Below are 22,874 nucleotides of genomic sequence, written 5' to 3'. Positions count from 1 at the left end.
GAAAGTGTGAACCTGAATAATTCACCAACAATAAAGAAATGGGCTAACTGGTGAAAAGAATATGGAAAAGGGAAATGGAACTAGGACACAGCTAAAATCCCAATAACTAGGCACGATGCGCTTGGGTGATAGTCAGGCATGTGACACAATACCAAGAGTATGGGTGATACACAAAAGGTCAAAATAATACACAAATTTAAACTCTACCACTGGCTGCTACACCATATACGGTAATCTCAGCTAATGTTCCAGTTCCTTCTTCAGGGAAAAATGAAACCTGGTTTCCTTTATGGTACAAGGCCATACACTACTTAGGAAGCAGAACAAAACTGACTAATGTAATATAAAAATTAGGTCACCATGCACAAAAGTCACAGATCTATAATGTATCCTTACGTCCAATTCAGGATACAGAATTTTAGGGCTGTCTGTTCCTTAAGGGGAGGGGCAGTACGTGACTAACAGCATGTGACACACTTTGATTCTGTATATCTCTTTTTTATTTTCCTTCAAATACCATTAAAGCCAAATGTGACATACACTGATGAAGTGTTGTCTGTGTCGTGTTCACAAAATGAAAATATCATATCTGTGGAATTTAGCAAATCAACCCAACTGTTGTGGAGCGATACGCATCGTCATGTATAACCCTTCACAACACAGGTAAACTTGTAATAGTATCAAGAGCAGCAACATAAAACAAAAACATGCACACAAAAAAAACGCACAAAACGCACATGTCAAGCCATCAGATATACTTGCTGTAAAACAATAGCATACATAAATAAGCGGTGAAGCACAACACCAGGTCATGTACTACCAAGATTCGGGCCTGCTTAATTTTTCAGGCTTAAAATCTCTACCCTCCTTTTGACAGTAGATCACCATTTAGTGGATATCTGCTGTCAAATATAATTATACTGTCTCTCTTCTAACATACAGGACCAGCAAGAACAATTCATGATAGGACCAAATACACAAACATAAAAAATACATGAACATTTCTTTCCAAGGGAGTTTATGAAAAAACACATCTCCTTTCAACCAACCAAACTCACGTGTCTTGTCAGCCTCAAATCACCCAGAACAATCCATGAATGATCTGTAAGCAGAAAAAAAGAAACAAAAACAAAAAACATACACAACACACAAAAGAGAGACATTTCTCATAACAAACAAATATCAATTATAACTTTTAATCAGAAGACAAAACATGATACACATTAACAAACACAAAAAAAATTCCATTACTTAACTGTTACCATCTTGTCAGTCAGCTTGCAACATGAAGCCCTTTTAACTTTCCAAAAGTAAAATTCTTTCACTGACACTCTGCGTGTCCCGTGCGCCAACACCCTTTGAGGCCCTGCTTTTCCAAGCAATCATTTTTCCATCTGTTTACACTTACTCCTAACTCCCACCTTACTGACCTTAAGGTAACATACCATCTTTAGAACAGATGTTTGCTATTACCCTATGCAATGGTACTCATTTCAGCAACATTAAATGAATCTCACTGGGCCATTTAAAAGCAAACCCCAAATGGGGACAGTCTGCAAATTTGTATTACACCTAAATGTATGCATTTACTGAAGCCTAAAGCACTTTAAAGCTATCATAAATGGCAAGAATGCTGTTTTAAATGGTCTATTTTACCCAAATTTGACTTGCGATGTTTGAGGCACTTCCAAATAAATATCCTATACTTGTGATACATATTAATCATCCTCAGAATGTTCTTTACAAATTACAGAGATTTTTAATCAGACATATCCCATGTAAATCTTTAGAAAAATGAGTTTTGTACGCCTGCGCTAAGTGAAATCCCATATGCTAATGTGCTCATTATGCGGTATAGCACAACTTAAATTAAAATTTAATGCTAGGATATCATAGTATGAGCATTAAGCTTCATGAATAGTAAAAAACGAATTTTGTAGCACTTATTTTTAATCATTATTTTTCATAATTAATAAAAAATTTAAATAAACCCAATTATTTTTTATAATTCCACATATAAGAGCAAGCTGCATCCCTTGCCTATCATTTTTAGACGCATTCATTTATAAGCCCAAGCACAGACGCCTAACTTGAAACAAGACAAAATGTTTGCGCCATTTTTTTCTTTCTAAAAAGGACAATTTTATTTAGCAACAGACCCAAGAATATGCTTACAAAATGTTGCTTAATAGACTGAAAACATCAAGAAAAACCACGAACAGACATTGAGCTCATTTCAGACATAAACAGAAAGGGGTCAAAACACTCATGACACACAATACAACGCGCTTTAGCCATGCATCTCGTGAATAGCGCCATCGCTATGTACTTACAGAAGTCGCACTAATGGGAAACCCACATAGACATTTAAACACACATTTAACCCACAAATCAATACTCAGGACAGAAACCAAGGACAGCCCACAGACTGTACTTAAACCAAACCATTTGTAAATACTAGTTGTAAGTCATATTTACAAGAAACGCTTCTCAATTGTGTTTCAAAAAGACTGCAAAAACAGCCCAACAGACTGATGTATGTCCAAGAAGCGAAAATACACTCAATTCACTAGCTTTGGCTAGCAGAACACCAAACAAAATCGTTCTGCATATCTTCATTCATAAAACTGCGCAGAACAAAGGATCCTTGTTTTGTATTATGTCATATTTTAATTCCCTGGGGATACAAAATCACCAAGGAAGAAATATGTTTGTAAATCTAAACCTATTTAGAAATTCCCTCTAGGGAAGCCGGCTAATTTACTTCACATCACACTATGGTACCTTCCAAAAAAGCAACACATTTTTCCATGTGAGCTTACAAACAGGCATGCCAAAAAAATACTGCGGAATACGCAAGTATTATAATCAAAGTGGTGCTTAAGGTACTTTTCGTACGTGCACCGTTCAACTAAACCAAATGGAGAAATATCTCCTCATTACCTGCCTACACAAATTGCAATTCGCATATCCAAACCTATACAAATCCAAAGTTGGCCAACACAAATTCCAAAGTTCCCAAGCTACAGTCCCAAATTTGCTAAGATTAGGCATTTTATAGCTCACTAATCTAGCTTCAAACTTCCAGGGGCTATCTCTACCAATACACTCGCAAATATACGAGACCCTCGGCTTTGGTAATTTGCAATAACCAAATCAAAACCAAGAAACCAAACCCCTCGGCTTTGGTAATTGCAATAACCAAATCAAAACCAAGAAACCAAACAAAGTCGTGGGAGCGACCCACTTGTACTTCTTATTCTTACTAATCAAAAGGTTATCCAAATTCTAACTGTCAAGTTCTACATGACCTAACGGTCTTTTTTAGAATACTCACGCCAAAAAGGTTCTCAGTCAGGAGTGACATCATGTGGAGGATCAAAATCAGGAAGATCAGAAATATACTGGGCTGCAGAATCAAAGAATCTCCAGAATCCCTGTGCACAGAGTACCTCCTTAGTAGAATCCTGTTCTGTCCTCCTCAGTAGATTTCAGTCCTCTGACAAGATCACTCCCACAGAAAGTCACTTCTCTGATGAAGCCCACGTTGGCCGCGCCATTTGAAGAATTGAAATCTTCATTCTCAGGGAATACTTACTAATAAAAAAAGAACTTGGCACAGAAGCTGAAAATATGCAAAGACATCTTTATTAAATTTAATAAGTGAGGCCACGTCACACAGAAGCCATAGCAACTGAATGAGGTAGTCTGAGGAATACAGAGAACAGAGGCCTTTTATATGCTCTCAGGGTTACAAACTTCAGCATACAAGTAAGGGACAGTCCTAGCTTTTGCAAGCATGCAAAATACCTAACATTCCTTCTTACACAAGCCGGACAAACCCATAATAAAAGGACCACAACCCATATCATAAACAGACCATAAAAGAAGGAACAGAAAACAGATAAGGGGTGTGTGTGTGAATACCAAACTCTACAATGTCCTGTGCTTTGATTCTCAATCTTGATCAGCTAAAGGGCAGGAACTGGTTTAACAAGGTCAGCTTCAGGCAACAGGGTCAGTTCACTCAGGTCAAACAGGAGTCAGCACAAACTCAAGCTAAGGTCTACATGTCCTTAAAAGACTTGTTTCAGCCACAATCATGGCCTATGTGAGGGCAACCACAAAATGGCTGCCATACACAAAATGGAACCCACGGGTTCAGAATTCACAGAACCTCAGTCGAAGTGTATTTTGGAAATAGTAAATGTGTTCAAACTAGACAAACCCGTTGTAACTGTCAACGGTTTGTTTACATTCTGCTTCTGATGCCACGACACAATACTTCATGTGCAACACAAGGGCAAGATCCTTGTCTTCGTAAATGTAGAGGCTACCAGACACTTTCCAAAGAAAACTTGTGACAAGAGAGTACCTTGGAAATAGTCCACTATTACTTATTTCAGCTATGTAGTGCCCAATCTGAATATCATTGATTTTAATACGTTACACCACAGAAGGCTAGCAGTGAAGCTGTTGGGCTGCTGCCCCCTGTGGCCTAGAAGAAGCAGACTCCCCGTAATTAAAGATGTCTACTGTGTTGGCGGAAAAAATCACTTTTGTATGCTTGGTACCCCACCTGGCGAACACATTTATTAGTTTTCATTTTGGCCTTCTTGGTCGGATGTTTGTTTGCTAACCCCACAGCCTTGAGCCTCATAAGCTAAAACGAGGATGCGACTATTTCAGAAGGTGAACATTTTTTGCAAAAGTGCTCCCACAAACAGGCCATGGTCACAACACCAGCATTCTGCAGGTCATGCCAGCCCGACTTGCATTTTTCTGTTGTAAAGAAACAAACCTCAAAATCAGTGGTTTGTGTTGAAAAATAAGATAGCAATGGTCGACACACAATGGAAACTTTTGACAGGAATTTGGGGTAATTGTACATTTCTCTTATTTTGACTGCCCTTCCTTAACCAAGAGTGTGGTAGGCAGAACAACCGCCGATGTTTGGCAGCTGTATAGTTACTGCCCTGCTTCAAATCAATCACTAGTATTTAAATTATGGAGGGCATGCTATTTATTCGTGCCAAGTATAACTTTTGGATAGGTCTCCCTCAGGAGTGGTTTATCGAATTTCTGAATTCAAGCTCATGAATATGTCTACTGGCTATAGGTCTGTTAACAGTTGCTTTATCCTGCCCCAAGGAATAGTTTGAAATATCCCTACACGTGACTGCAGAAGCAGCAGAGAAGCTCCATTCAAAAAGAGAACAAACATTGGCATAGCCAAAAGGTCTTGCTTTTGGGACCTTATAAGTATTTAGTTATGCAGCACAATATCCTAAGTGCAACAACAGCAAGTGTTGCATGGCTAAACACTTATAAGGTCCCAAAGGCGAGACCTATTGGCTATACCAATGCTTGTTTGTAATGCAAGTTTGAGATGTATTTTAAAAACTGCACTGAGAGGTAAAAACAGAGCCTCAACATAACAAAAGACAGATTTTTGGCTTAATGTACAAATCAATCAATCAATCAAAGACATTTGTAGAGCGCACTACTTACCCGGAGGGTCTCAAGGCGCTTGGGGGGGGAGGGGGGTGCTGCTACTGCTCGAACAGCCAGGTCTTGAGCTTCTTCCTGAAGGAGAGGTGGTCTTGGGTCAGGCGCAGGTCGGTCGGGAGGGAGTTCCAGGTCTTGGCGGCCAGGTAGGAGAAAGACCTTCCTCCTGTTGTCGCTCTTCGGATGCGGGGGACGGCGGCGAGGGCGTGGTTGGTCGATCGGAGGTGGCGTTTGGGAGCGTAGAAGTTGAGGCGGTTGTTGAGGTAGCTCGGGCCTTGGTCGTGTAGGGCCTTGTGTGCGTGGGTGAGGAGACGGAAGGTGATTCTCTTGTTGACGGGGAGCCAGTGCAGGTCTCTCAGATGTCCGGAGATGTGGCTGCGTCGGGGGATGTCGAGGATGAGTCTGGCTGAGGCGTTCTGGATCCGCTGGAGTCTCTTCTGGAGCTTGGCAGTGGTTCCGGCGTAGAGGGCGTTGCCGTAGTCCAGACGGCTGGTGACGAGGGCCTGGGTGACCGTCTTCCTGGTCTCGGTGGGGATCCACCGGAAGATCTTCCGTAGCATGCGCAGGATGTTAAAACAGGACGCGGAGACGGCGTTGACTTGTCTGGTCATGGAGAGGGAGGAGTCCAGGATGAAGCCCAGGTTGCGTGCATGGTCTGTCGGTTTGGGTGCGGTGCCCAGGGCTGGGGGCCACCAGGAGTCGTCCCAGGCGGAGGGCGAGGAGCCCAGGATGAGGACTTCCGTCTTGTCTGAGTTCAGTTTCAGGCGGCTGGTCGTCATCCACTCGGCTACGTCTTTCATCCCTTCGTGAAGGTTGGCTCTAGCGGCGGCGGGGTCGTTGGTCAGGGAGAGGATCAGTTGGGTGTCGTCAGCGTAGGAGATGATGTTGAGGTTGTGTTGGCGTGCGATGGCCGCGAGGGGGCTCATGTAGACGTTGAAGAGGGTGGGGCTCAGCGAGGATCCTTGAGGGACGCCGCTGATGACTTCGGTGGCCTCTGACTTGTACGGTGGTAGACAGACTCTCTGTGTTCTTCCGTCGAGGAAGGAGATGATCCATTCCAGTGCCTTCTCCTGGATTCCGACGTTGCTGAGGCGCTGCACTAGGGTGCGGTGGCAGACAGTGTCGAATGCCGCGGAGAGGTCTAGGAGGATGAGGGCCGCTGTTTCTCCGTTGTCCATCAGGGCTCGGATGTCATCGGTGGCAGCGATGAGGGCCGTCTCGGTGCTGTGGTTGGCTCGGAAGCCAGACTGTGAGGGGTCGAGGGATCCGTTCGTCTCGAGGAAGGCGGCCAGCTGTTTGTTGACGGTCTTCTCGATGACTTTGGCTGGAAACGGGAGGAGCGAGATGGGTCGGTAATTCTTGAGTTCGGTGGGGTCCGCTGTGGGTTTCTTGAGTAGGGCGCTGAGTTCGGCGTGTTTCCAGCTCTCCGGGAAGGTGGCGGTGTCAAAGGATGTGTTGATGATGTCCCGCAGGTAGGGTGCGATGACAGCGTCGGCTTTGTTGAAGACGTGGTGAGGGCAGGGGTCGGTTGGAGATCCGGAGTGGATGGAGTTCATCCCGCGGACGGTGTCTTCGGTGCTGATCGGAGTCCAGGCGCGGAGGGTGGTGGTGGGGGGCGGTGGTTCGGTCGTGGCGTGCGTCGGTTGGGTGCTGAAGCTGTTGTGTATGTCCGCGATCTTGTTGTGGAAGTAGGAGGCGAGGGAGTTGCAGAGGTCTTGCGATGGGGTGATGTCGTTGTTTCCGGCGTTGGGGTTGGAGAGCTCTTTCACGATGTTGAAGAGTTCCTTGCAGTTGTGTGCGTTGTTGTCCAGCCAGTCCTTGAATGCAGTTTTCTTGGTGGCGCGGATCAGTTGGTGGTGCTTCCGGGTGGCAAGCTTGAGGGTGGTCATGTTGTCCGGTGTTGGTTCCCTTCTCCAGGCTTTCTCGAGGGCTCGGCAGTTCTTCTTGGAGCTCTTGAGTTCGTCGGTGAACCATGGGGCCTTCTTGCTGCCGGGTCTGCTGGGCGGGGTCCTCAGTGGAGCGAGTTCGTCCGCGCAGTTGCTGATCCACTTCGTGAGGTTGTCAGCGGCCTGGCTGGGGTTCGCTGAGCTGGCGGGAGGGTGCTGGCTCAGGGAAGCGGCGAGCTGGTCGGCTGTGATCTTGTTCCAGCTTCTTCGAGCGACCTGTTGCTGGTGGTGGTGGATCGTCGTTCTTTTGAAGGTGAAGTGGACGCAGCTGTGGTCCGTCCAGTGGAGTCCGGTGGCATGGCTGAAGGTGATGTCTTTGCTGGATGAGAAGACGGCGTCAAGTGTGTGTGTCCGGCGAGGTGGGTGGGGGTGGACACCAGCTGCTTGAGACCGAGGTTGGCGAGGTTGTCGAGCAGGGTGATGGTGTTGCGGTCGTTGTTGTTCTCCAGGTGGAAGTTGATGTCTCCCAGGAGGATGTAGTCAGCGGAGGGGAGGGCATGCGGGCTGATGAAGTCGGCGATGTCCTCGCTGAATTGAGTGCGTGGTCCCGGGGGTCGGTAGATCAGGGTGCCTCTGAGGGTGGTTTTGGGGTCCGTGTGGATCTGGAAGTGCAGGTGTTCGGCGGTTGTCAGGGTGTCGTCGGTGTTGGTCGTGATGCGGATGGTGTCCCTGTAGATGATGGCGATGCCTCCTCCTGTGTTGTTGATGCGGTCCCTTCGGGTGATCTTGTAGCCCTCCGGGATGGCGATGGCGATGGCGATGGCGCGGAGGAGTCGTTCATCCAGGTTTCCGTGAGGAAGGCGACGTCAGGGGCTGTGGTGTCGAGGAGGTTCCAGAGTTCGATGGCGTGTCTGTGGACGGACCGGGTGTTGAGGAGGATGCACTTCAGGTGGTTGCTGCTGGTGTTCAGCTTGGCGGGTGTTGGTGCGGGACAGGTCCGGATGCAGGTGAACTTGCAGGCGTGGCAGCTGAAGGGTCCGTGGGTTCGTCTCGGGGTGGCTCGGTAGCATCCCGGGATTCGGCCGGTGTTGAGTGCGTTGAGGGTGGCGGCGTCATAGGTCCGGCGGGTGGGCTGGTGTCTGCGGGGCCCAGGGGTCCTGGCACTGGGCGCGGTCCAGGCGCGGACGGGCGCAGACGGGCTTACCTTTGGCGCACCTTCGGCGCTCAATCGGTGCTCCCGCTGCGCGCGTCCGCTGCGCGGTCGCTCTGGGGGCGTCATAAGAAGGGAGCCGTGAGGGAGGGTCAGCTGGGGGCGGGAGCGACTTAGCCAATCGGCTGGCGGGGGGGCGGGTCTGCAGGCAGGCAGCGGCGGCGGGAAAACCGGGTGCGGGCTTCTCTGGCGGCCCTGCGGCGGCTGGGGCGCCGGGAGCAGGCGTTGATGGAGGTCGGGCGTCACAAGCAGCAGGAGGGCACAGGAGCAGGAGCGGGGATCGTGGGGCGACCAGGCCGGTAAGGTTACAAAGTGAAACCAGAGAACCCGGACAAATCACTGCTTCTCTAATTATATTGTGTTAGCTTAGGCAAACAAATGTACACCAAAACTAGCATTTTCAAATATGTTAGTTCAGACTTTCAGTTTTACAAAAATGTCACTTTAAATAAGTGCTTCTCAGTGAAGTTTTATAATGGGCCCTGTTAGCGTCAAATAATACACATGTTAAAGAAATACCCTTTTTAGGGCTCGGCCTACGTCCCACGAAGTGGGCGTGGCTTAAAAGTCCTTTTGTGAGGGCTTCGAAAATCGTACCCATGAATTCCAGAAAGCTCGTGATTTTTGCTGGTTATTTTTGGCAGCGCATGGCAATTGGGCCTCGCATGCGTGTGTTTTAACAAGCCAGCACGCAATAGGCCATAGGCGTTAGAGTTGCTCCGCCTAGTGCATATTCCGTGTGGACACGCGCAGCAGGAGGGCAGAAGGGCATATGTCTTCAATTACCAGCTGTCAGGGCCCGCGGTAATTGAAGACAGATGCTGGGCGCGCGTGCACCAGTCTCCAGTTTGTTTTTATTTCAGCTGTGTGTGTGCGCATGCTGGCTCCCGTCCCGGCCAAATATTGTTTGTGTAGTGGAAAGCTGAGCACGATGAATGCGCTTTCTATCCTTGCCGTACATTTTCTTTTTAATAATTAGACACACCCTTAAGCATCTCGGAAACTCTGAAGGCGCATCTACAGAGCCCCGATTTCAGTTTTTGACCCATGCTTTACCGAGACATCTCACAAGCCTGCCCACGATCACACCGTGCACGCTCTCTGCCATCTCCCAGAGGCCCCGAGACCCACCTGTGAGGCTTCTTGCACCGCACACCGGGCCCTCCATGAATTAAGTCTACATTTCCTTCCCAGGAGCTTTGCTGCCACAGACTTTGCCTTCACTCCAGGACTTGTGTGAGTTTGTAGAATTTTCGTTCACGTAGTTACATGAAATGCAAATACATAATTTTGTGCAAAAAGTACAGAATTATGCGTAATTTACAGAAGCAGAGTATTAAATGGTCTTTAGAGGTAATGGTTCGACATCATTTTGGTGTCAAGTTCTCACAGTTCGAATGAAGGAGGCGGGGACAGCGCGCTCTCGAAAGCATCCCTCAGGGGCGTTGTAATAGGAGTCTTTCACGTGCCTCCCATTACACAGAGCGCCAGAAAACTCGGCGCTATGCCCCCCTAGCCCCGTCGGGACCCCCCACTCGCAGAGTATACGGCGGTTTCCCTGGTGATAATCAGCGGGCGCGCGCTTGTAAAGTGACAGATGAAATAAACCCGGAGCGGCGCGAGCGAGAGGGAGCAGCCACCTGTGAAATAATACCCATATATCATGCGCGAGGAGGGACACCCTCCTTCCGGCCGGGGATAAAAGGAGGAGCGACAAGAAAGGCCCGGTACAGGGGATGAACATGTACTGACCGCGAAAAGATGCAGCTGACAACCCCACAACCATCCTCTGTACACGTCGACGATGAAAGGTGACGCTTTTCTTGAAATTAGAAATGTTTAATTGCAGGAGAAAAGGTCTGCACAAAATGTTGTAAAGAAAAGTAATTCAACAGAGCTTTTGGAAATGTTTTTTCAGCAAAGTAAGTGGGATAGAAGTGTTACTTTTTTTAGCTGAAAAAAGTGCAAGCAAAATTAACGTTTTTCGGAGTGAGTGCAAGTGCAGAATGACTGCAGAGTGAGTGTGACTGCAGAGTGACTGCAGAGTGACTGCAGAGTGAGTGTGATTGGAGAGTGTGTGTAGAGTGAGTGCAGGTGCAGAGTGAGTGCAGAGTGGGTGCAGGTACAGAGTGAGTGCGAGTGCAGAATGACTGCAGAGTGAGTATGACTGCAGAGTGACTGCAGCGTTAGCGTGACTGCAGAGTGACTGCAGAGTGAGTGTGACTGGAGAGTGACTGCAGAGTGAGTGTGACTGCAGAGTGCCTGCAGAGTGACTGCAGAGTGAGTGTGACTGCAGAGTAACAGTGACTGCAGAGTGACAGTGACTGCAGTGTGTGAGTGTGCAAGGTAAACAGTGTGTGAGTGTGCAGGGTGAACAGTGTGTAAGTGTGCAGGGTGCACAGTGTGTGAGTGTGCAGGATGAACAGTGTGTGACTATGCAGGGTGAACAGTGTGAGTGTGCAGGGAGAGCAGTGTATGAGTGTGTAGGGGCACTGTGTGAGTGTGCAGAAGACGAACACTCAAACTAAGTCCGCCACACACATACATAAGACCACACACAAAACACCACACCACACACACATACCACACTCATACACACCACACACACACCAGCCTCTCACCAGCACACACTCATCACCACTCACCACCACACATTCACCCCCAGACTCACCACCACATACTCACCACTACACACACAACCACACACACAACAACACAACACCAGCCGTCAGTGCACCCTTTCACCAGGCGCAAACCCCACCAGCCATCAATGTACGCTTTCATCAAGCACAAACACCACTAGGCGTCAGTGCAGGCTTTCACCACGCACACAACACCAAATGTCAGTGCATGCTTTAATCAAACACGCACACACACCACCAGCCGTCACTGCACACTTTCACCAGTCACACACAACACCAGTCGTCAGTGCATGCTTTTACTAGGCGCACACACCAGCAGCCAACAGTGCACAATTTCTACAGGCACACACAGCACCAGCCATCGGTGCACATATCAATTGTTAACGCATCCACAATTAACTATTGTAGCAATTGCGATATGGTGCCCTTTACTTTTAAACATATTCATCTAAAGCGCAGCATGCCACCATTCCTAATATTCCAATCCAACACACATATTCAGGGCCGGACTGGCTACCGGGCATTTTAGCATTCTGCAGAGCTGGGGGCTGATGTCACTGCAGTGGGGGCTAATTTCGTAGATGGAGACCTGCGTGTGTTTCGAAAACAACAATGCAAAACGAATTTCGTTTTGCACATGCAGGTCCCCATCAATGAAATCAGCCCCCAGCTCTGCAGAATGCTAAAATGCCAGGTAGCCAGTCCGGCCCTGCGCATATTTCCACTACACACCACATGCATACACTCCATAACCCACGGCTAAAAGACATTGCCATTTACAATTCCATTAGCTCTAACTCAAACAAAATCCGAGACCTATTGCATTTCTAATGCTTGTTTAATTTTGAAGAGAATTTAACATATGTTACTTCATGTTTGTTGTATCATCCACCTAGTAAATACTGTCAGGTATCTGTTTGTGCTCAGGCTCCGAGATCTGGGCCAAACCCCTGGCTCAGCTCTTGCTTGGATCTGCTTGTTAATTTGTTAGCTCACCAACCTAGAATTGTTTGTGCGGTCAGTAAAACTTTAAGTCTGTATGTCTGAGGAAATGTAATGCCCATTCAATAAAAAATGTGCTGTCTGTAAATGACGGTACTCTACCAAACCATGCACTAGTAATATATTTGTGACAACGTGCTTCAAAATGCACCACCGGCTGCATACCAGGTCCTTACCACTCCCCTGCTGAAGGGGTGTGGCTCATTTGCAACATGTGTTTTGTGTGAAGCTTGGATTGTTCCCAGTCCCTAAAACTTGAAAGATGTAACATTGATGGCTGATTAGCAAAAATACAGTTGTTCACAAGGAAATCATTACAACAAAAGATGCAAATTATACAGGAAGTTTAGTTTCTTGCACAAAGATTAGTATGCAATTAGAGTAAGTAAGTGTATCATTTAAGCGATCTCATTTCTTTGATTGTGGTTATGAATCTAGATAAGGAGAGAAAAGCCTACAAACAACAGTACTTCTGCTGTGCCCACCTCAGCCGAAATAGGAGTATTTTTATTTGCAAAAACAATAATTAGAAAAAACGAATTCTGCTGTGTATTCACAATGTATATACAAGATAATATCAAAACGTGACTCATGTGCCCCAGTGTAGTGACCATAACCAACAGTGAAGTAGTTTGCAGTGAAAATAAAAAGAGAAGCGATTGGTTAATGGAATAATAAGGGAAGCCCTTAAGAAATCTGATTCAACCCATTATTCTAGAGATTATTTCTAGTATTCTGGGACTCTCCCATTTTGTTGTTGACGACGTTTCGACCCTCTCTTTGAGGTTCTGTGATTTTGCGTGCTTTTAAAGTGCACGACTTTCTTTTCTAAACATGGGCTTTTGCCATGCGTCGTGACTGCCATCTGGTGTTGCCTTTTACGTAGGCCTCAGAAGTTAGTCTGCGAGCAAAGCAGTCTGACCTTTTGTGGGTCATGTGTACATTAACTAAGGTTTCCTTCGTACGCTGGAGTTAATTTCAGAAGCTGGCCTTTCACCTTGAATTGACCCTGCCAAGCCAATTTCCCTGCAAGATCGTGATCCACTTTCCCAATCACCATTCAAGACATTTGTTAACTTTTAAGTTTCTTTACGTTTCTGTTATCTTGCACATTATCTGAAACTACTTTTCTTTTACTGTTTCTTCATTTCTTGGGTTACGCTTTCAATTAAGGGTTTGTCCGGGCCTTCCAGATTATTATTTAGATATCCCTAAATATTAACTTGTGGGTTGGGACACTGTAAAATGAGCTTTACTATATGATGCTGTGTGATGTCATGTATTTTCTATTGGTTGAATTTTGGTGCGGGCGTGCATTTTAAATGTACCTTTTTGTGTATAAATAGGGATGTCTCGCTTTAGTAAAATTGAGCAGTTTCTTGAGTTGTACACCGTGTTGTATTGCTGGGATTTCTGCTACTAGCTGCAGCTAATAAATTTGATCTCTGACGCCACCTAGAAGTATTCCGTGTCTCTGTATACCAAGGCAAGGGAACCCAGAGGACTTTGGGCGTGTCCCTGGCGCCGCTGGGTACTTGAAATCCCAGTTCTTCATCTTCATGATGGGGATTCTGGGGACTGGAAGTGGGACATGTAATTAGTGTGAAGGAATAGGACAAGTTGGGGCTGTAAAGTGGGATAATAGAGGAAGGCTTACCCTGGGCATTCGGAAAATGCCGGAGGTGTAGCGGATTCAATCGTCCTATAATAGTATCAGTTGTAGCCACGATGGCTAATTCGTAATGGAAGAGGGGTGAGCGCATTAATATTCACAAATTCCTGATAGGTATAGGAATATTCAAAAAGTGAATATGAGGAACCATTTGTTACCCAAAAATGTGTTAACTTGAGGCCTCTGGGACTCAGCCGTTTAATCAGACTAAGAGGATCCTTGATGCTGGGATGTGGTTAAGATGGGGTAACTGCCGTGGTTATCAAGGGATTCCTGTGGTATACTGACCACATTAGGATACACCCATATGTATAAGTCAAGCTTGAAAACAAGAAAGGGGAAGCATCCCGTACTCACCAGGACGGATTCAGGATGGTGACGTGAACAATGTCTCAGTGTCACGGATAATAAGCCAACAGTGGTATACCAATCATCTCACTGTTGAAGCCGTCAATGCGGGTCTGCAAAGACAGCAAGATTAATGGTGAAACCGATAGAGTGCGCTCTTCGTCATGTATATCGGAATGGGGAAGGCTTACCTAAGTCCCGTAATCCGAGGTCCGTCTGTGTTCTGAAACGAAGCTTAGGTAGCGCGGGATGTCATCCAGCCTAAATACTGGCTTTGAAAATAAGCACTGCGTGTGCACAACCCAGGCGACGTATGCGCAATGGCAACTACGGTCATGGGTGCCATTGATAAGCGGTATCGCAATGAAAAGGTCCATGAACCAATCGGGAGGGCGCGGCATGATGAAGTGGGTTCCGGAGTGTAAACCTTAATATAAGAACCAGCTTGGCAATTATACCCCATCACAGTATAGTATTTGGCCTTCCATAGGGAAGTGTAATACTAATTGGGTCTGAGCAGGGAAGAATGAACAATACCTCCATAGACGGGGAGTGGTCAATATTAATTCCAGATAAACTTAGGATGTGCCTGTACCCCGCATGGAAAGTGCGCATGCAATGGCATCTGCGGTTGTGGCTACCATTCTAAAGTGATGTATCTATGAAATGGCCATTGTAAACTGGGTTCTAAAAAATGTAAACAAAATAATACCCCTAGTACAAAAAGGACTCCTGGAATATGGGTGCCGTTGCAAAATAATAATAGGTCTTCCGTAGGAGAAGTGTAATACTACTCGAGCATGTGCACGGAATAATAGTCATTACCTCTATTGATGGGGGTGATCAACATTATTTCTAGATACAATTTGCATGTGCCTTATTGTCCTGTAGTTCCTATAATAATTATACAGGATCTGCGTGTTTAGACAACATATCCTGTAGGATTGGTGCCAGACTGATTCTGAACACTCAAGGAGAAAATAGTTCTTGGCAAACATTGAACATGACAACCCTGATCCCTCAGGACCGTGGAAACAATATACTACTTTTCTTTCAGTTACTCAGGCTTACTTAGTCTGTCTCAGAGATATACACAGAATAAACAGGCTGGGCATTTTCAATAAGTATTTATTGAACAGTTGTTATTCTGGTGTAGAATAGATGAGCTGCAACAACCATTAGACAGTATAGGATATAAATGATTAGCAGTATTAAAAAGGTAAAGGGATGGTATAGCTCTACCATCTTACAATGATAATGTATACACACGGGTATATGAAACACTTGATAAAAAGATACGTACTCCTACGATGCTTCCCTAACTAGATGTACCTAAATGTACCTAGCATGTGTATATGTGTTAAGCCAAGAATCCCTCTAGAATTTAGTCAACCCCATTACCTGAGAGACTATGCGACCCCGTCCTTGTCTCATGCTGGACACCCCGAAAGGGATGTTAGACCACTGCGAGCTGCAGTATCTGCATTCAGGAACCTCAGGTCTCTGGTCAGTGTGTTGACCGGGAAGTCTCGGCCTCCTCTGTTCTATCTTAGCAAGATGTGATGTATATATGCCCAGTCCTCATCTGGACTAACGTCGAAAAGCCACATTGTTGGCACCCCACGTGTACGGCCTCTGCTGCCTACACGGTAACTTTTTATCTCCTTATCCGTCTGCCCTGATGAGCACATCAAGCGCCATCGTTTGCGGTTGATAACAATAAACTTTGTAATTATTCTCCATTACAAAACTCTTCCGGTCCCCCGAAGAGACCTCCACGACAATTTACTGCGTGGCTTCCTTACAATCAGGCATGTCCTGTTCATTACAAATGTCCTGATGATGATCCCATGTATCTAATTGAGCAATAGGGATCGAAACGTCGACACCCATGAGTGGGTTCATATTTACAATATTGACCAATAAGATTGTTTATATTCCACTCCAGGCGATACTGTTATTGATTTTTTTACCTATCAACAGTGCCCTGTCTTTGCTCTCGCTCTATGCCTGATAGACACCCCTTTTCACCCTTATTCTATTTTTCTTTTTCCTTCTTTTATGTACGGCACAGGCTTGTGTCTTGTGATTACGTTTATATTGTTGGATTGAACATTGCTTCTTTATAAAATAAACTCCTCTCCCGGCTGGGTTTGGAAATTTTATAACGTATAGTTTTCCATTGTGTTTCTATACAGTATTGTGTTTTTGATTCTGAAATAAGCTAAGGACCTTCTGTTCACTATAACGTTGTTATACCCATGGTACTTAGCTATCTGTTGGGTCCCCCTTGTGTCTTAAAAAGTATATATGCCCATAGGTCTCCCCAGAGGTCCTACCTCGCCGTACTCCTGTGTTGGCCTAAGGATGACGACAGGGATGAACTTTATACATAGATATTATACAGAAGATGGTCATCCTGCTGTGCTTCCAAGGATCCTCATGCATACTGAATGAGATCTCGAACTAGGGAAAACCTGTGTTCTGAATGCAGAGTTGTATCTAGGTCAAAGGTCAGTCCCTGTAAACCGTGACAAGTGTAAAGTAGGGCACAAAATAAGTGAAGGCTAATGAAGTTACCGGAGCCTATATTATGGTACCTATATGGAATATAACTTTGTAAACAAGGATAACTCCAAATAAAGGATTTGAAACATATTTAACAATTTCCATAAGAGGGAGACATTAATATACACTTCATTATTCAATTATACCACCATAATATCATGTGGCTTAGATTTATGGCACAAACATTTTATACAAAGGAGAAACACAAATTGATTCCTGAGCACCAATAGGGTTCAGGGGAAGGATTTTCTGAGTGCCCATGGTAAGCCTTCCTCTATTATCCCACTTTACAGCCCCCACTTGTCCTATTCCTTTACACTAATTACATGTCCCACTTCCAGTCCCCAGAATCCTCGTCATGAGGAGACCCCGTAACACAAGATAATAATAATAATAATCCACATTTGTAAAGCGCACAATCACCCGTAAGGGTCTCTAGGCGCTGGGGGCCGTCGGGAAGATTAAGCAAGCTATTGCCCAGAGTCACATGGTGCTGGGCTAACCTGCCGCCGGTGCCGCAGATCGAACCGTGATCCCCAGATTCCGGAGTCAGTTGCCCTGGCCGCGACGCCAACGTCGTCAACAACAAAAAAGGAGAGTCCCAGAATACTAGAAATAATCTTTAGAATGATGGATTGAATTGGATTCCATAAGGACTTCCCTTATTATTTCAATAACCAATCGCTTCTCGTTTAATTGTCACTGTAAACTACTTCACTGTTGGTTATGGTCACTACACTGGGGCACATGAGTCATGTTTTGAAATGATCTTGTATATAGTGTGAATACACAGCAGAATTTTTTTTTTTTTAAATCTTTATATTATACCGACAAGGAATGACAAAAAAAAAGTACAGTGCAATACCATTGTCTTCATCCAAGCCAAGTGCAGTAATACACTATCCATCCGTATGCTACATGAGACCAGTTCCATTACATCGATCCTGATGACATTCCCCATCTTATATATATTCAGTCATCTAGGTGGTCCCCTGCCTGTTGAGAAGTGTCCCTGAATGGTGTACATAGCATTCCGATGCTTTTGTTCCATTCCCCACAGATTTTGGTTCAATTTTGTGGGCACCCTCTTCCCTCATATATTGCCCACTCCGCCTGCATGCACCAGTCAATATCTATCTCACAATCTTTGAGTTTGAGCCCAGTGGTACCCTTCCAAGATCTAGATATATTACGTTTAGCAATCATGCACCCCAGTGAGCCCCATATTCTCTCAGCCTTTGAGAGGGACGTAGCGTCCCATATGTTAAGAAGGCACCATCGGGGCGAGACCTTCATTGTTTTCTGACATGTTAAAAGTAATGCAGAGGTTATCTGCATCCAATACGTCTGGAGACGCGGGCATTCCCACCACTAGTGCATGTATGTACCTGTTTGCCCACAGCCCCTGGGACATGTTGGGGAGTCCAAGACACCCATTTTGACCAATGCTGAACTTGTATATTATGCTCCATGCAGGAGTTTGAGTTGGGGAAACTTAAATCGGGATCGGATCGCTACCTCTCGGGGTGACGCTAGTGCCTCCTGCCAGTCCTCATAACTAATATCTCCCACATCATCTGCCAATTTAGCTCGTATTTTGCCCATTGCATCTGGGGTGGTGTTAAGAATTCTTCTGTACGTCAGGGAAGGTAATCGTCAAGTAGTCTATCTTCTAGGGGACAGGTAGATCAGAGCCCCTGGGTATCGCCCTCTGTAGTGCATTCCTGACCTGAAGATATTTAAAGGTTTCCCTCATATAAAGTTTGTAGTCCCGTTGGCGGTCGCCGAAAGGTCTCACTTTCCCTCCTACCCACATATCTCCAACTGTAGAAAGTCCGATCAGGTCCCACATGTCTAACCCTGGGTGTCTGGTCAATAACTCCAATCTGTCTGATTCCAGCAAGGGGGTGACTTGATGAGCTTGTTTTTCCACCCCAGGGCAGAAGTCGCCATGTGCCATAGTGTGATGGTGGTGGAGGTTGGAATGTACGGAGGCGTGTTCTTTATTCCTCTGTAAATTGTTCTGCGGTAATCGCCAGGTTTCATATTGTATCTGTCCATCCTATAGGCTGGATCTGTGAGGGGACAATGAACCCCGAGGTTAGTGACCATCAATTGAGAGGCCCAGTTGTAACTTTTGAGTGCCAGTAGAGCTATCCCTCCATCATACCAGCTCTTTGTTAGTTTAATCAAAGCAATACGAGGAGCACCACTGTGCCAGAGTAAGGAGTGCACCTCTGACTCAAAAGAGTGGAAGTAATGAGCGGCAACCAAGTGAGTTGTATTCCTCAACAGGGAAGTGCCATCATTTTATATAAAAAAACTGCAAAAAACACAGTTGATGGACAGAATGTAGAACAATGTCATACATTCACCCCAGTACAAGGATCTGGGCCTAAATCCATCGTTTATTTACACTCCACACCACCCTGGGTTAGACACTGGCTATATGCAAATCAGCTCTGACCCTGTGCCTCATGGGAACAGTCCAGTCCGAACTACCAAGCCATGTCTTTCCCAGACCGGAATCAAGCATCCAAGGACCGGTTTCTGGCTATCAGCCTTCATCAGCCTGGATAGCTTAACTCCAGTGGTGTGGAGAGCCTGGGACTCACGTCTGAGCATACCCAGCCCACTCGGGGTGAAAAATTGCAAAAAACACAGTTGATGGACAGAATGTAGAACAATGTCATACATTCACCCCAGTACAAGGATCTGGGCCTAAATCCATTGTTTTTTTGCACTCCACACCACCCTGGGTTAGACACTGGCTATATGCAAATCAGCTCTGACCCTGTGCCTCATGGGAACAGTCCAGGCCGAACTACCAAGCCATGTCTTTCCCAGACCGGAATCAAGCATCCAAGGACCGGTTTCTGGCTATCAGCCTTCATCAGCCTGGATAGCTTGACTCCAGTGGTGTGGAGAGCCTGGGACTCATGTCTGAGCATACCCAGCCCACTCGGGGTGAAAAATTGCAAAAAACACAGTTGATGGACAGAATGTAGAACAATGTCATACATTCACCCCAGTACAAGGATCTGGGCCTAAATCCATCGTTTTTTTGCACTCCACACCACCCTGGGTTAGACACTGGCTATATGCAAATCAGCTCTGACCCTGTGCCTCATGGGAACAGTCCAGTCCGAACTACCAAGCCATGTCTTTCCCAGACCGGAATCAAGCATCCAAGGACCGGTTTCTGGCTATCAGCCTTCATCAGCCTGGATAGCTTGACTCCAGTGGTGTGGAGAGCCTGGGACTCACGTCTGAGCATACCCAGCCCACTCGGGGTGAAAAATTGCAAAAAACACAGTTGATGGACAGAATGTAGAACAATGTCATACATTCACCCCAGTACAAGGATCTGGGCCTAAATCCATCGTTTTTTTGCACTCCACACCACCCTGGGTTAGACACTGGCTATATGCAAATCAGCTCTGACCCTGTGCCTCATGGGAACAGTCCAGTCCGAACTACCAAGCCATGTCTTTCCCAGACCGGAATCAAGCATCCAAGGACCGGTTTCTGGCTATCAGCCTTCATCAGCCTGGATAGCTTGACTCCAGTGGTGTGGAGAGCCTGGGACTCACGTCTGAGCATACCCAGCCCACTCGGGGTGAAAAATTGCAAAAAACACAGTTGATGGACAGAATGTAGAACAATGTCATACATTCACCCCAGTACAAGGATCTGGGCCTAAATCCATCGTTTTTTTGCACTCCACATCACCCTGGGTTAGACACTGGCTATATGCAAATCAGCTCTGACCCTGTGCCTCATGGGAACAGTCCATCCGAACTACCAAGCCATGTCTTTCCCAGACCGGAATCAAGCATCCAAGGACCGGTTTCTGGCTATCAGCCTTCATCAGCCTGGATAGCTTGACTCCAGTGGTGTGGAGAGCCTGGGACTCACGTCTGAGCATACCCAGCCCACTCGGTGTGAAAAATTGCAAAAAACACAGTTGATGGACAGAATGTAGAACAATGTCATACATTCACCCCAGTACAAGGATCTGGGCCTAAATCCATCATTTTTTTGCACTCCACACCACCCTGGGTTAGACACTGGCTATATGCAAATCAGCTCTGACCCTGTGCCTCATGGGAACAGTCCAGTCCGAACTACCAAGCCATGTCTTTCCCAGACCGGAATCAAGCATCCAAGGACCGGTTTCTGGCTATCAGCCTTCATCAGCCTGGATAGCTTGACTCCAGTGGTGTGGAGAGCCTGGGACTCACGTCTGAGCATACCCAGCCCACTCGGGGTGAAAAATTTGCAAATAACACAGTTGATGGACAGAATGTAGAACAATGTCATACATTCACCCCAGTACAAGGATCTGGGCCTAAATCCATCGTTTTTTTGCACTCCACACCACCCTGGGTTAGACACTGGCTATATGCAAATCAGCTCTGACCCTGTGCCTCATGGGAACAGTCCAGTCCGAACTACCAAGCCATGTCTTTCCCAGACCGGAATCAAGCATCCAAGGACCGGTTTCTGGCTATCAGCCTTCATCAGCCTGGATAGCTTGACTCCAGTGGTGTGGAGAGCCTGGGACTCACGTCTGAGCATACCCAGCCCACTCGGTGTGAAAAATTGCAAAAAACACAGTTGATGGACAGAATGTAGAACAATGTCATACATTCACCCCAGTACAAGGATCTGGGCCTAAATCCATCGTTTTTTTGCACTCCACACCACCCTGGGTTAGACACTGGCTATATGCAAATCAGCTCTGACCCTGTGCCTCATGGGAACAGCCCAGTCCGAACTACCAAGCCATGTCTTTCCCAGACCGGAATCAAGCATCCAAGGACCGGTTTCTGGCTATCAGCCTTCATCAGCCTGGATAGCTTGACTCCAGTGGTGTGGAGAGCCTGGGACTCACGTCTGAGCATACCCAGCCCACTTGGGGTGAAAAATTGCAAAAAACACAGTTGATGGACAGAATGTAGAACAATGTCATACATTCACCCCAGTACAAGGATCTGGGCCTAAATCCATCGTTTTTTTGTACTCCACACCACCCTGGGTTAGACACTGGCTATATGCAAATCAGCTCTGACCCTGTGCCTCATGGGAACAGTCCAGTCCGAACTACCAACCCATGTCTTTCCCAGACCGGAATCAAGCATCCAAGGACCGGTTTCTGGCTATCAGCCTTCATCAGCCTGGATAGCTTGACTCCAGTGGTGTGGAGAGCCTGGGACTCACGTCTGAGCATACCCAGCCCACTCGGGGTGAAAAATTGCAAAAAACACAGTTGATGGACAGAATGTAGAACAATGTCATACATTCACCCCAGTACAAGGATCTGGGCCTAAATCCATCGTTTTTTTGTACTCCACACCACCCTGGGTTAGACACTGGCTATATGCAAATCAGCTCTGACCCTGTGCCTCATGGGAACAGTCCAGGCCGAACTACCAAGCCATGTCTTTCCCAGACCGGAATCAAGCATCCAAGGACCGGTTTCTGGCTATCAGCCTTCATCAGCCCGGATAGCTTGACTCCAGTGGTGTGGAGAGCCTGGGACTCACGTCTGAGCATACCCAGCCCACTCGGGGTGAAAAATTGCAAAAAACACAGTTGATGGACAGAATGTAGAACAATGTCATACATTCACCCCAGTACAAGGATCTGGGCCTAAATCCATCGTTTTTTTGCACTCCACACCACCCTGGGTTAGACACTGGCTATATGCAAATCAGCTCTGACCCTGTGCCTCATGGGAACAGTCCAGTCCGAACTACCAAGCCATGTCTTTCCCAGACCGGAATCAAGCATCCAAGGACCGGTTTCTGGCTATCAGCCTTCATCAGCCTGGATAGCTTGACTCCAGTGGTGTGGAGAGCCTGGGACTCACGTCTGAGCATACCCAGCCCACTCGGGGTGAAAAATTGCAAAAAACACAGTTGATGGACAGAATGTAGAATAATGTCATACATTCACCCCAGTACAAGGATCTGGGCCTAAATCCATCGTTTTTTTGCACTCCACACCACCCTGGGTTAGACACTGGCTATATG

This window comes from Lissotriton helveticus, chromosome 1_1, assembly GCF_964261635.1.
Source record: "Lissotriton helveticus chromosome 1_1, aLisHel1.1, whole genome shotgun sequence".
In the NCBI taxonomy this organism is placed as follows: domain Eukaryota; kingdom Metazoa; phylum Chordata; class Amphibia; order Caudata; family Salamandridae; genus Lissotriton; species Lissotriton helveticus.
This window is presented reverse-complemented; position numbering follows the sequence as displayed.